Raw genomic sequence first — 12,826 nt, 5'->3', positions numbered from 1 at the left:
CTATTTATTTACTCTGTATGCAGAACATATCATACGGAAAGCAGGATTGGACCAAGATAAAGGAGGTGTGAAAACTGGAGGGAGAAACATCAATAATTTAAGATATGCAGACGATATCATACTACTAGCAGAAACCAGTAATGATTTGAAACAAATGCTGATGAAAGTTAAAGAGAAAAGCACAAAAGCAGGACTACAGCTGAGCGTCAAAAAGACTAAAGTAATGATAACAGAAGATTTATGCAACTTTAAAGTTGACAATGAGGACATTGAACTTGTCAAGGATTATCAATACCTTGGCACAGTCATTAACCAAAATGGAGACAACAGTCAAGAAATCAGAAGAAGGCTAGGACTGGGGGGGGGCAGCTATGACAGAACTAGAGAAGGTCCTCAAATGTAAAAATGTATCACTGAACACTAAAGTCAGGATCATTCAGACCATGGTATTTCTGATCTCTATGTATGGATGTGAAAGTTGGACAGTGAAAAAAGCGGATAAGAGAAAAATCAACTCATTTGAAATGTGGTGTTGGAGAAGAGCTTTGCAGATACCATGGACTGCAAAAAAGACAAATGACTGCATGGCATTGAGAAAGTGGATAGAGAAAAGTTCTTCTCCCTCTCTCATAATACTAGAACTCGTGGACATTCAAAGAAGCTGAATGTGGGAAGATTCAGGACAGACAAAAGGAAGCACTTCTTTACTCAGCGCATAGTTAAACTATGGAATTTGCTCCCACAAGATGCAGTAATGGCCACCAGCTTGGATGGCTTTAAAAGAAGATGAGACAAATTCATGGAGGACAGGGCTATCAATGGCTACTAGCCATGATGGCTGTGCTCTGCCACCCTAGTCAGAGGCAGCATGCTTCTGAAAACCAGTTGCTGGAAGCCTCAGGAGGGGAGAGTGTTCTTGCACTCGGGTCCTGCTTGCGGGCTTCCCCCAGGCACCTGGTTGGCCACTGTGAGAACAGGATGCTGGACTAGATGGGCCACTGGCCTGATCCAGCAGGCTCTTCTTATGTTCTTATTGGGTGTTGGAACAAATTAAACCAGAACTATCACTAGAAGCTAAAATGATGAAGCTGAGGTTATCATACTTTGGACACATCATGAGAAGACATGATTCATTAGAAAAAATAATAATGCTGAGAAAAACAGAAGGGAGTAGAAAAAGAGGAAGGCCAAACAAGAGATGGATTGATTCCATAAAGGAAGCCACAGACCTGAACTTACAAGATCTGAACAGGGTAGTTCATGACAGATGCTCTTGGAGGTCACTGATTCATAAGGTCGCCATAAGTCGTAGCCGACTTGGAGGCACATAACAACAACAAAGCCAGCCAGAACCCTTTTCTTGTTGGAGCTGTCTTCCTTGACTGTTTTGGTTTGTATGGAACAGCTAGAACTCTAAACAATGACGATAACACTGAACAGACACTGAACATCTCTATACTCTCCAGACGTAGGAAGGATTGCATTAGCTGGAATGCTTAGCTCACAGTGAAAAAGTACTTTTATGTGAAGTACTGAACATTGCCAAATTCACCAGAACATGATGCAGAAAGTACGGTACCTATGCAATGCCTATGCAATACTGTAATGCCTATGTCATACTGATGTGTATGACTGGTAGATGCTGAAGTCTTTGTCCTGAAATGTATAAAAACCCGAGGCAACCAGTGCCACCTAGTAGTTCTCCACTCACTCTAAGGGAGACTGACCAAGCGTACGCTTGTCATCCAATAAAGGCCTACCTTTTTGCTGCAAGCCTGTGCCTTCAATTCCCTCAAGGACCCCCAGTCCAACGAACTACAAAATTTCGCGTCAAGACGTGTGCAGTTACAGTAAGTGAGCTGAATACATACAGATAAATTCTATGTACAGTATAGGTTTTTTATTGATTCCCAAATTAACTCAAAACACAAAAAAACACAATTTGGTTTGGTCTTTCACAGTGCAACCCACTTCCTGTGTAGCTTGGAAGAATTTGGTAACATGCACCTCTGAACATATGGTTTGATATTTGCATGCTTTTTAAATTCAATGGGATTTACTCCTATACAATCATGCTTAGGAAAGGTGAAACTGACTTGGGGCAGGGGCAGGGACAAGGAGGAGAGGGAGGGTAGGGGTAAGAAGGAAGGTGGAGGGGAGGGGGGAGGAGATTGGGTGGGCAGGCACTGGGCAGAGGGAAAGCCCCTTTCCTTTGCAAAAGGAAAACACTGTGAAGAGTATCGTTGTTTCTCAGGGTTTCCTCCACCTTTTTATTCTACAGCAGGCACATGTAGTCTCCCACCTGAATTTAAACCAAAGCTGTCCCTGGCCACATCCACACCAGGCCTTTATTTCACTTTAGACAGTCATGGTTCCCCCCAAAGATTCCTGGGAAGTGCAGTTTGTGAAGGGTGATGAGAGTTTCTATCAGAGGCCCTATTCCCCTCACAGAGCTGCAATCCCCAAAAGAGGGGCTGACTTGTTAAACCACTCTGGCCACTGGAGCTCTGTCAGGGGAATAGGGGTCTCCTAACAACTCTCAGCACCATTCACAAACTACCCTTCCCAGATTTCTTTAGGGAAAGTCATGCCTGTGTCACATGAAATCAAAATCTGGTGTGGGTGTGGCCACCTGATTAGCCAAGCAAAACAGCTGTGAGTCTGGCTGTGAGTTCTTATTGAGCATGCCTTGCACTATAATAGATTTCAATGTGAAATTTCTTAAATGAATTAAAAATCAGCCAGGCATTTTTGTAAACTTTTAAACTGCAGAAGATGAAGGTCAGAGTATGGGGCAAGGTCCGTAATAAGTACTCTGTGAACATGGCTGATTTTTAATTAATTTCTTAATTATGAGACCACTGACAGAAAAAAGTCCAACAAGGGTCTGGATTTTCCCCTCCCCTCTTGTTTTATACTTTGAACCCTCGATTCTCTCTGAGTGTTTTGTGGAATGCCATGAAAACTTACAGGGTTATTAAGCAAGCGTTTCTGAGTTCAGGACTATACATTTTGTACGGTTTTGTTTTGAAATGAGCTTATGGGAAGCAGCAGAATGGCATGAGGGTATTTAATATTGAGGAATGCAAAAAAAAACATGCTGGCTGTATAATCAGCTACTTTTGATGTGCAAAGTTCTACATGAGAATGGCATGGTAATTTTGACAGGCAAAATGTAATGTAGGGATTGGTGCAATATAATTTTACCTGCACCAGCATTTCTCTGAACCAATCAACTCCCTTAGGGGTACAATGTAATTTAAAGCTCACTTCATGGGTCTTGCTCCTGATCAGTCAATTATTCCAAATCAGGTAGAATTAAATGTGGCATTTTGGGGATGTGGAATGATGTTAGCCAGTGACCAAAATAAAAGTAACAAACCAGTTTCACTCACTGCCCAACACTGTTCTCAAAAATTGAAGTCTCAGAAAAGAAAGTATGCTTCATCTGTTTGCTGCCTAAACCCTCTTGCAATTTATTATTTTTTGATAATAGATTAAATATATTTAATGGATAATTCTGGCTGGGGTTCCAAGGAGAATAAAAACACCACCACAGTATACAGCACTCTATATGGCTGGAAGCTGTAGAAGACATATATTTATTGAAGAAGAAAAGAGGTGCTACTTTCTAACCATTAAATGCATGGCATTTGTCTTGCCAGTTGCAAAATTTATCTAGTAGACGTTACTCCACTAACATCATATTTTAAAATCAACCTTAAACATCAACTGTAGCTACTTCAATTTACAAGAGTGTTTATTGCTAGTGTTCTATTCCAACATCTTTTAGTGTGGAACACAGGATTCTGAAGGATTATAGGATGGATATTTGTCCTTCTTGCCTCAAAAAGAAAGTCCTTCTAATTTACCTACACCAGCATGTATATCATTATGCTAAGTGTAAATTTAAAAGACGTCAGAAAATAGGAAGGGAAGATACTGCTTGAAGTCATCTTATAGAAGAGCTACTATTGCTACAAAACTACAAAACTTAAGCAAAAGATGTCAGTTGATCATCATGGATCTGTTTTCCTTCAAGGACAGTGTCATTAAATGCCTAGAATAATACCTGTAATTCTCAGGTTAAGAGGTACTTGTCCATACTTGGGGGACTTCTTTCTCCAACTGCCCCGATGCTTAGGGATATCTGCTGAGAAACCGTTTAGTGTTATTATTTCCACTCACTCTACTAAATCCATTGCCAAGTTTTAACCATGCAAAACAAGGCCATTTCTGTTCATGCACTCTGCATTCTAGCATTATGCCTAGCTGTTTGAACAGCTTGCGTGTGGAACATTAAAACACAGATTTCTGTTTCCTTTTTGTTTATTTTTAGCTAAGCCATGTATTTCTGTTCATTAGTGTTTATATTTGCCTCTGAGAATGCAGGTGCTGCATCCTTTATACAAAGGATTGTTCAGAGGATTTGCATCATTGCTACCTACTAGACTTGCCTCCCCCACAAACATTTAAGCATTTTCCCATTTGATTTGTCCCCGTTTCTACCCAATAAAAAAAACTCCCTCTGTTATACTCTACTCTTGCACAATGGTCACATTCACACATCACAGTAAGTCACAAACCATGGGTTAAAGTACCCAAGTGAATAGCATCCATTTCATTCCTCCCTGCATCTCTCTGCTCACACTGGGAGAAATAAACGACAATTCCTGGCTTAGCATTACATCCAAATGAGAGATTGCGCCAGCAAACCATGATCAGTAAACCAGAAACAAAACTTGGCTACAGCTTGTGGTTTGCTGGTTCACTAGTTCAGACAAAACATTAAACCAGGGTTTGTGGTTTGCAGGGCACAATTTGCTTGTGTACAGTAAGCTGAAGTTTATGACTGACTTGATATGTGAATGCAGGCTATGTAATGAGATCCATTCAGGAATAACAGATAACACCTAATTATAGCACAATATAGTCAGATTACACTAACAATGTTCAAAACACATTGAAGAATGCTGTTGAGAAAAGCAAAAAGTACCAGCATATTAAACTGTTTTCATTATGTGGACACTGATACAAAAACATGGCTTATATCACCTAAGTGAAAATGTTAGAAAGTAGACTTAAGAAAAAGTACGTATCTAATAAGTGAAGTTTTAAAGGCTACCTCATATTCAAATTAGTCACACTTTGCAGGTTTTGCACTGAGGGTGTGCACTCCACTACTACTGAATTTGTACTTCATTCAGATACAGGGTTTTGCTTCTGCTTCATCTCTAATTGAAGTGTGTGTGTGGAGGAATCTTTATTTGCAGATTGGCTACTCAAGATTGCTAATGTTACTTTGCGTCATATGTGCCATGCTTCAGACTCTTTAATAGGGCCACAGCATTATCCATGGCATATTACTTTTGCAACAGCAATAGGTGATCATGGTGCTGTTTCTAAACTACCTATGTAATGATGCAGATTAATTTAATGAGCGTCTTGTAAATATGTGAAGAACTGAGAAGTTGATGTTTGGTACTATTAAGACTCATTAGCTGGTAACCCTTTTCCAGTTATTTTACATTACAATGTATAGAGTACTAACAAAGAAGATGGGGAGAAAGTCTTCTTTGAAAGGAATGCTAGATTTCTACAGTTGTTCCCTTTTTATATCATGATTATTCCTAGAAGCTACCATTACTCTTCAGGATTCTACTGAGGTAAATACTATACACTGACAAAGCCAATAACCAGAAATGCATACAGCAAAAGTCACCCAAAGAAGTAAAAATCAGTCAGTTTCCTAATCATTTTTCTTTTTCTTTTCAAAGGCTATGTGACCTCTAGTTAATTTAAGTTTCCAATCCAATCCATTAAACTCTATTTTATATCATCAAGGCTCAACAAAAGATACAAGGTATGCTTGCCAAAAGAGACAAAAGCAGCAATCCATTGCACATTTTCCGCCAATGCAACTGAGCTGTGACGTTTGGATCGACAGCTCAAATTATGGTAGGATTAAAATGTAAGAAGAAAGGATGGGTTACAGGAGGGAAAGGAGACACAACTCAGCAGGAGGGACTGACAGCCTTAAGACCCCATTATTCTAAAGCAGAAAGCATAATGGAGTAAGCACTTTTGAAGTTTTCACCATCCTTGTCAGAAAGTCTTTTCTCACTAAACCAGAAAAAGGGGACTGTGAAAATCTTGTATATTGCACATGCAAAAATTCATATTTCACAAATCTGTGTATAATTTAACTAATAAAGTAGATGTTTTATGCATCACACATATGTATATGTAATGTATATATGGAAGACTTACTCATGTTGCTATTAACTAGCATCAAAGCTGCAGCAGTATCTTCAACTCCAGACCCTAGCATGCAAAAAGTCAGTAACAACTCTGCCCCAAGACTCAAGAGGATCACGTTGCTTTACATACCACCTAAGTTATCAACCCTACAATCATGCCATCTGAATTACGGATGAACTAACAGCTTTGAACTCTGAATGATCTCTCTATAATACACTTTCAGGTCAGATCCTTGTTGCTGTTTCACAAGGTTTAAAGTCAACACTTTAAAAATATATAAAATACACTAGCAACAAATATCTCTGTTTGTGGTACACATGGGGAAAATGAGGGGAGCAAAGTAAAACACTGTGCAAGAGATTGCAATCTTATTTTCCTATATATAGTCTCTTCAGGATTTAAAGGGCAAAATATGGCCACTTGTTCAGCTCACCAGTAGAAGAGATTTTGCAAATGGAGCATATGTAGCAAGGCAGAGTAAGTAGTAAATCACAAGCCAAAACTGCAACCCTGTTGTGAGCAACATACTGGGTCCCTAGTCTGCAGGAAACATCTTGTATCTGGAACTGTTTGGGTGCAAAACTGTATCGAATAGGGCATCTCTTTTCATCTGCAGCACATATCTACATCAAGGTGCATGCCAAACACTTGGGACAGAATGGAACGAGCAGACGATTGTGTCCACCTGTTATCCTTCAGAGTTCTGTGACCAGAATAAGATTATGCAGTTTACAATAATTTCAGTTTTTGTATTCCATTATGTTCTTGAGAGACTTTTGAGTTTATGAAGCCCTCCTTCCAAATTTTATAACTTGGCCAGGGGTGTAGTTGTCTGGGTTCCTGCGGGGATCTTAGACCCCTTACTTTTTCGGAGCTGGGTCCCTATGTCTCTGGTGTCATATGAGCCAACTGGCATGAAAGGGGAGTGTGTTAGCCATTAAGAAGAGTCCTAATGAGTGTCAATTACAAGCAAGCCTTTACAAATTCCTACTTCAAAAAGCCTAGACAAGTTGTGGAGAGTGAGAATTCTGCAACTGCAGAAGAAGAGATTGAATCCTGATGATAGCATCCTATCTATGTCATCAAGCGGTTTGGTAGCAGCAGGAGTAAAACGTGTACATTCGAGCAACATCTCTGACAATGAGAAAGGACAGTCAAATGGTGACAGCGACAGAGACGCAGAAAGCAGTATTCAAGCCTGACCAGATTATTCTATTATTTTAGAAGGTTATATAATCTTAGAAGAGGGTGTGACTGTGAGGGTGTGTGGCTGTGGCTATCATGAAGAGACCCTGCACTCCTGAATTTCCCACTACACTAATGAACTGGGCAGTTTATGCTTCTGTTAGATACGAGAGAGAAACTCAGTAGCGCTTTGAAATTCTGTTTGAATTTCTTTGAGTGGCCTTCTCATCCTAATACAAGGCTGTTAGGAGGGAGAAAAATGGGACAAATTTCTCGTATGCTGCCTCACTGCCTTGGAAGAAGAGTATATAAATGTTAAAAATGGATTGCTAAACAAGATAACCAAATTTAATAAAAAAGGTTTCTCAAAACACAAGTCCTTTGTACTGCTTAGCACCATCACATCCATTAAGCCTAGGATGATATGTAAAATCCAGGGCCCTAGGAATATGTGAGAAGCAGCTAGGAGAGACCTACGGTCACTTTCCTTTCCCAATTCTATCTTGATAAGAAAGATTCCCTTCAGGAGAACAATTCAACTTTTCCATTTATGAAAATGGAATGGGTTTAATTAGAAAGATTACAGATTTAGCAAGGAAAGTAAGGTGGGTTTTTTTGCCAAGTTATTCATTAAATGAAAGGAATGGTTGAGATTTAATTTCCAGAGCGGTAGTTGTGTGAGGTCTGTTGCAGCAAAAAGAGAAAGCCTTGTAGCACCTTAAAGACTTAATAAATGTATTATGGCAGTGGTTCTCAACCTTTTTTGCTCCATTCCCCCCTTTCACCATTGTTCAGAATATAATTCCCCCCTTCCCAAGATAGTCTCTCATAGCATGTTGACGTTTCGCGAGTGACGGTGGTGTTTCTCGTGAGAGAAAAATTTCTTAGTTTATATTATAACAGAATTTCTTGGAGCACTTTCTGGTCTTTAAATAATAATTTAATTTTGCAAATGAAAATAATGCTGCATGTTCAAGAAACGATTTTAATCTGTGTCATTCAATAAACTTTATTGAATGTCGCAGATTAAATTAAAAACAAACTACAATTTTACAGATTGTACATAATCTACAGGACATCACACTTTGCTGAATAGTGGTCCCAATTCCCCCCCTGGAAACCTAAAATTCCCCCCGGGGGGGAATTCCCCCCTTGTTGAGAACCCATGTATTATGGTTTAAGATTTTATGGACTGCAGTATTATCTTTATCAGATAAAGCATTATCCTAAGTTACTAGTCAGGCAAATGCTTTTCTGAGTGTTGAGAATCAACGTTAGCTACCGCTTGTGGGAATTTAAACGGATCAGTTTATAACTTAATTGCCTTGATGGGAACTTTAAGTTACTTAAAATTAAACATTTAGTATTAAATGTCAACAAGAAAACACTGAATTACGTAGGGGATGCATTGCTTAAATAGTGATAGATCTAGCTTCAGTATCAGAGAAAAGTAGGGAATTTAAAAAATTGATAGGGACCGACAGATATTCTGAGGTAGCTCAGGGAGCATAAAGGAGCATTACAAGAAAGAGAAAGATCTGTAGTAGTAAATTGTTTTCAGAATTAATTATTTGTTTCTTTTGCAACAAGAAATACAGCTTTTGTATTATGCCAATGAAAATACATTCCTGGCTCCTACTGCAAATCCCCCACCCATCCATGCATAACAATCAAAGGATTGTTAAATATGTGCAGAAGACAGCCCCACTCCTCTGTTTTAACAGAGATGCAGTTCTGTGTGCAAAAGGCTTTAAAATGCATAGTTTCAGACTCTGCTACGATCAGGATGTCTGGGCTTTCCAACTATTGTAGGTTTGGTGTCAAAAGTATGAGTCCTTTCAGTGTGTCATGCACATACTAGATGACTCCTCTTCCAAGGAGAATCTGGCGGAGGATAATCAGAAGCCTTCAGAAACTCAGGAATAGCTCAGAGCAACAGCTGTGGAGGAGCTTGGATCCTCAGAGGAAACTGGCAGGGAGCCCTCCCTGCAGAAAGGGATATTTGCCTATAAACCAGAAGCAGAACAACCCTGGGATCCCAGCAGCAATGGTGCCTCAAGAGGCAGACCAGGACCCTCAAGGCTGGGCCGGGGTGTGTTCCTCACAGTTATGGCTTAAAAGCCTTGATGTGAGGCTGTGACTACTACTGGAACAACATCTTGCTACCAACTCTGTGTTTTGGACCTGATCCTTGATTTACCTGGACCTCGGACTGCCCTTTGACTTGCCTTTTGCTGAGCCCTTTGTGGAACCTCTGCTTGTCAGGGTTGCTTGCCAGTTGGACTTTGGCCTGGCCTTGGACATAGCTAGTGTTAGTGCCCATAATAACCTTGATTGTCTGGAAGGCTTCTGGAATGTGGAACCCAACTAGAACAGGACACAGTGCAGCAAAAATGTATTCATACATGCCAGAGCCAGCCAGCTTCTGTACTCTCAGGGACCACTCCAGACAACGGTCTCAGGGCCAACCATGTATTTTGAGGCGATACTATGTTGTCAGGCAGGAAAAAATAAAATCAGAGAAAGATGCAAAGTTCAAATGAGGATTCTGTTTCTTTCAACTTCAAACATTTTTGGGTAGGGCCACCAGGGTCTAAGCTATGGACTGTAAAGAGGGCTTCTGCACTGACGATTTTGTATTAAACCATCCTGTTTATTCCAGGTGGTTTTTTTCCTTAAGATTTTATTCAATATGAGTATCAAAACATACAGAATTTAAAACTAACACTCCATATAAAAGGCACTTTCCGTAAGATAAAATACATTTACAATAGGCAGAATCTTAATCTCTATATAGGGCTTAAATGTGCAAATTGATCATGACCCAATGACAAAGAGTCCTTTATAAAAATGACAACCTAGCTCCATATTTCATTAGCCAGTTCAAATGCATTTGGAGATTTATAGAAGACTGTCAATTTGGCTTATAAAAGGGCATCTCACAATTTTTCTAGTCATTCTTGTTTTAAAGGCTATCTCACTGCATTTCCAATGACAAGCAAAAACCAGTCAAGCAACCATTAGCTCAATGGTTTTTTTCAAAAGACTAAATCTGGCAGAAAATTAAGACAGAAGATCCAGAGGGACTTAAATAAAGGATGATATTGCTTGAACAACCATTTTCAAAAATATTTGACATCTGTAACATGCCCATCACATGTGGAAAAAGCCCTCTCCATTTCTGGCACAGTACTATTTTTATACTATTAAGATATAGTGCATTTTAGGACATATTCTTTTGTATCTGATTGTATAATGTTTTTCTAAACCAGTTGGGTTCCTGAGAAGTGAAAAATGTATTCTTACTTGTCTATATGGATGGACAGTTTCCATTTCTCATTTTTTCCATTCTTCATTCAGTTTGCTCCATTTCTACATTAGCTTGCAAACTTTTTTTTTAAAAAAGTCCACATAAACATTTTTATACAAGTTGGTGTGCATTTCTTAGCATACACTTTTTTGCAAGCAATTTCCCCTAGTATAATGCATTTTTTGTATGTTAAAGACATATGTACATATTTTTGTGCACATGTTCCCCTAATATATCCTTTCTGTACACATTTTATTGTTGTTAAGAGAACTGAATCATAAAATTCAGGAAAGCACAGTTTTCAAAGTGTAGCTGCGTTTTGGTTTGCATCTGGTAGGGAGGCTCACATTAAAATGCAAACTGAACAAATTTCTCCCCCACCCCTACTTATTTATAAAAATACTTGGGATACCACAATTTCATTTAAAAAATCCAAGTGGTTTACAATTATATGTATACAACTAGGTGCTCCACTCCACTCACCAACCCCACCCCAACCCCTCACCCATCCCTTTAACCTTAGACCTCACCAACTCTCCCAAACTCATTAAACCAGGGGTAGGGAGCCCTTTCTACTCCCACCCTGTGGGCCAACTTTAACAGGTGGGTGGCTGGGTGGGTGGCGGAAGCTTAATGTCAATCACATGACATAACTGTAAGGTCACATGATTGACACCTGTCAAAGTTGAGCCAAAGGGTAGGAACAAAAAAGCTGGTCTAATGAGTTACTGTGTGGGGTTTAGACCTGGCTAAGCCTCACCCCTGCTTTCCTCACTCCCCATCAGAGGTGGCTCATGGCCCCCAATTTCCTCCCTCACCTTTAGAGGTGGCTATGGCCCCCCATCCCACTTTCCTCTCTCCACTTTAGAGCTGGCAAACCCCCTCCCCACTTCACCCCTGCCTTTTAGAGCTGCCTAACCCCCCTGCTTTCCCCCCAATATCCTAGCTGACAGCTCATATTCTTACCCAAGGATGGGGGGATCTGTGGCCCTCCAGCTCCCATCAGTCCCAGCCAGCATGGCCAAAGGTCAGGGATGATGGGAGTTGTAGTCCAACAACATCTAGAGACCACCCCTGCATTAAAGGTATATCTAACTTTCATCCTTCAAAGGGAATTCTAGCCTTAGAGCTCATACATTAATCCATACTAGACTGAGTAGAGGCAAGATCTAGGGGACACAGTTCAGATGCATGCAAATCATTCAACAAGTCTACACACAAGAAACTCAATACTTGCTTCTGTGTTAACGAAGACAGCTGTTTCACTTTAGTTTGCAAAAACAGGCAAACTGCAGGAAAGGGCACAGGTGCTTCATCTGGCAGATCTGCCTTCTCCCCCTTCCAGAAAAATCCTTATGGCTGATGAAATAACTTTCTGTGCTAATTACAGCATACATAGCAGCTGATACCTGGCTTCCATTGACCACATTAGCCAATTATTTTTGGCCAAATCTCATTTTAGACTATTAGTGCACTTCTCTATAATTTCTCTAAATTCTGCCTACCCATGGCACACTTCATTAAAATAAGTACATTCATACTTTTGAAAATCCTTGCTTTGTTCTTCCTGTATTTCTGCCATAGTAAAAACCAATGGATTTCCCTCTCAAGTGCTTTAGGAGAAAAGCTAACATGCATAGGCTGGGGTTTGTAATTCAAACAGACAGCAAAGGAGATTTGTGGGCTCTTTTAATTTTAAAGACAGGATGCTACAGCTTAAGTCTCCAAAAGAATGAATTGTGCACTGAGCAAAGAAGAGGTGCAATGTGGCATCAATAGAAAATAGCAACTCCAAAGACACAAACACTCCTCAGATTTGCTATTTGAAGGGAACGTACACACTACAGCCTTCTTGAATGAAACACTGAGTCTGGCCCAGAGCTTGGAAAAGTTACTTTTTTAAACTACAACTCCCATCAGCCCCAGCCAGCATGGCCACTGGATTGGGCTGATGGGAGTTATAGTTAAAAAAAGTAACTTTTCCAAGCTCTGGCCCTACTGCAGAAAGAATAGAGTAGAACACTCAACCTCTACTGTTCATCTCTGTCAAGAAATTCAGCTGTGCAAAAA

At 40.0% G+C, this 12,826-nt stretch overlaps 1 protein-coding gene across 9 annotated transcripts in view; it reads right to left on the bottom strand.

Moving 5' to 3' along the window:
* KLHL29 (kelch like family member 29) overlaps positions 1 to 12,826 on the bottom strand; it is a 616,221-nt gene that overhangs the window by 442,921 nt on the left and 160,474 nt on the right. Inside the window, exon 3 of one of the 9 annotated variants that reach the window (XM_061622701.1) lies at positions 4,073 to 4,153. The exons of 7 other annotated variants lie outside the window; for them this stretch is intronic. The gene's annotated coding sequence lies outside the window, so the exon portion shown is untranslated. The remainder of the gene's footprint in view (positions 1 to 4,072; positions 4,154 to 12,826) is intronic. One more of the 9 variants, XM_061622703.1, reaches the window with a different exon arrangement.

This window comes from Rhineura floridana, chromosome 4 (assembly GCF_030035675.1).
Source record: "Rhineura floridana isolate rRhiFlo1 chromosome 4, rRhiFlo1.hap2, whole genome shotgun sequence".
NCBI lineage: Eukaryota > Metazoa > Chordata > Lepidosauria > Squamata > Rhineuridae > Rhineura > Rhineura floridana.
Note: the sequence above shows the minus strand (reverse complement) of the source record. Positions and strands in the feature narration are given on the sequence as shown.